Source organism: Monopterus albus, unplaced genomic scaffold (genome assembly GCF_001952655.1).
Source record: "Monopterus albus unplaced genomic scaffold, M_albus_1.0 scaffold127.1, whole genome shotgun sequence".
NCBI lineage: Eukaryota > Metazoa > Chordata > Actinopteri > Synbranchiformes > Synbranchidae > Monopterus > Monopterus albus.
This window is the reverse complement of record NW_018128007.1, coordinates 1,766,740-1,769,150: the sequence shown is the minus strand read 5'-3', so window position 1 is coordinate 1,769,150 and position 2,411 is coordinate 1,766,740. Positions and strand designations below refer to the sequence as shown.

Here is a 2,411-nt window from a genome sequence, read left to right as displayed (position 1 = left end):
AGCGACAGTGATACCTGGTGGGAAATGTACAGTAAAGATTCTTATTTATTTGATGATTAAGTTTTATTTCCTCAGTAGTTTGACATGTTTGAGGTCAAACTGTGATGACTGTGTCAGTGCTGATGTGCATGTGCGGCTTCTCAGAGGGAAGTGAAACGATGTGTGAGTGAGTGACTAGTGGAGCAGAAACACCATCTGACAGAAACTCCTTAAAGGAGGAAATCCATTCTCACACAGTAAAGGTGTCCAGGTGATTGACAGCTGTGTGGTCCCTGTCCTCTAAGCTGATTGGTGTCTCCTAGGTGATGCCCGTCCCACCCTGATGGTGCTGCCCCCCTCCAGCGAGGAGCTGCAGCAGGGGAAGGCCACGCTCATGTGCCTGGCCAACAAGGGCTTCCCCTCAGACTGGAATCTGGCCTGGAAGATGGAAAGTAGCAGCAGCACCAGCATCAGTGGCATCAGCAGCTGGGAGGAGAGCAGGAGCCCCGTGGTCCTGGAGATGGATGGGCAGCACCCTGAGGCTCCCTGCAGACCAGTGGTGGAGGATGAGCTCTGTGAATTATGAGGCCACCCGGGGCTCCCAGACTCCAGTCTCAGAGACTCTGAGGAGAGACCAATGATCCCACTACTGACTCACTGGGACTTTAATACTGGTTTTGCTCTGCTACTGCTCTTTTTATATCATTAGACCATTGTTGTAATAATGCTGATGACATTGCTATCATACAATAAAAATTATTCTTCAAATAAAATATTTTTTTCATATCTTAATTTATACCAACAAAACCTGCCTTATTCCAAATTTCATTTGCAGCATTATCAATTGTGTTTTATTATTAGTGGTAGTTTTATTAACACCCTCTGGTATTACATCATGCATTGTCACCATTCCACTGAGTCCTTACAGCATCACTATTTAGCTGTTTAGTTCCAGTGTGGGGTTAAACAAGGTGGGAACAGACACAAAGAGACAGAGCCGAGTATCATCAGTGTAAGATGACAACACTTAATATTTATGTCATATCTACATACATATAATAATGAAGTTTTAAGAAGGTGTTAAGGAAAGGAACCTAGAAGGAGAGATGGTGGTGTACTTTGCTAAGAGGATGGAAATGGCTGTAGTTAACACCTAAGAGGGAGGAACATAGAGTTACATATAAGAGTGGAGGTAGGAGTACGCAGGTAGACTACATTCTATGTAGACCAGGCAATCTATGAGAGATTAGTAACTGCAAAGTGGTGGTAGGAGAGAGTGTAGTCGGACAGCATTGGATGGTGGTGTGTAGGATGACTCTGGTGGTCACGAATAAGAGGAGAGGAAAGATAGAAAAGAAGACCAAGTGGTGGAAGTTGAAAAAGGAAGAATGTCATGAGGAATTCAGACAGACGTTGAGACAGGCTTTGGGTGGTCAGGAAGAACTTCCAGATGACTGGGAGACTATAGCAGAAATGATCAGGCAGACAGGTAGGAAGGTGCTAGGTGTGTCATCTGGAAGGAGGAAAGAAGATAAGGAAACGTGGTGGTGGAACGAGGAAGTACAGGACAGCGTTCAGAGGAAGAGGCTAGCTAGAAAGAAGTCGAATGTAGAAAGGACTGAAGACAGTAGACAGGATCACAAGAAATTGCAGCGTAGAGTGAAGAGGGAGGTGGCAAAGGCCAAACAGAAAGCATATGATGAGTTCTATGTCAGGTTAGACTCAAAGGAAGGCAAGAAGGACTTGTACAGATTAGCGAGACAGAGAGATGGAGATGGGAAGGATGTGCAACAGATAAGGGTGATTAAAGAGAAATGGGGTAGGAGTGATCCTGAAAGAGGAGCTCGTGAGGAATGTTTCCAGAAATGGAAAGGTGCTAACAAGTGAGGAGAGTGTGCAGAGAAGATGGAAGGAGTATTATGAAGAGTTGATGAATGAGGAAAATGAAAGGGAAATAAGGGGGGGAAAGGTGAATATTGTAGAGCAGGAAGTAGAAAGGATGAGGTGAGGAAGGCTCTGAGGAGGATGAAGAGTGGAAGGGCAGTCGGTCCAGGTGACATACCTGTGTAGGTGTGGACGTTTCAAGGAGAGACAGCAGTGGAGTTTCTATCTAGTTTGTTCAACAGGATTTTAGAGAGTGAGAAGATGCCTGAGGAATGGAGGAGAAGTGTACTAGTGCCAATCTTTAAGAACAAGGGTGATGTGCAGAGTTGTAGCAACTACAGAGGTATAAAGTTGATGAGCCACACAATGAAGCTATGAGAAAGAGTAGTGGAAGCTAGGCTAAGAAAGGAAGTGGATATCTGTGAGCAGCAGTATGGCTTCATGCCCAGAAAGAGCACTACTGATGCCATTTTTGCTCTGAGAATGTTAATGGAGAAGTATAGAGATGGTCAGAAGGAGCTGCATTGTGTCTTTGTGGATTTAGAGAA

General features: G+C 44.8%; 1 pseudogene; it reads left to right on the top strand.

Moving 5' to 3' along the window:
- Positions 1 to 288: 288 nt before the first annotated feature.
- LOC109967298 (Ig kappa-b4 chain C region-like) lies at positions 289 to 684 on the top strand (annotated as a pseudogene).
- Positions 685 to 2,411: the final 1,727 nt, after the last annotated feature.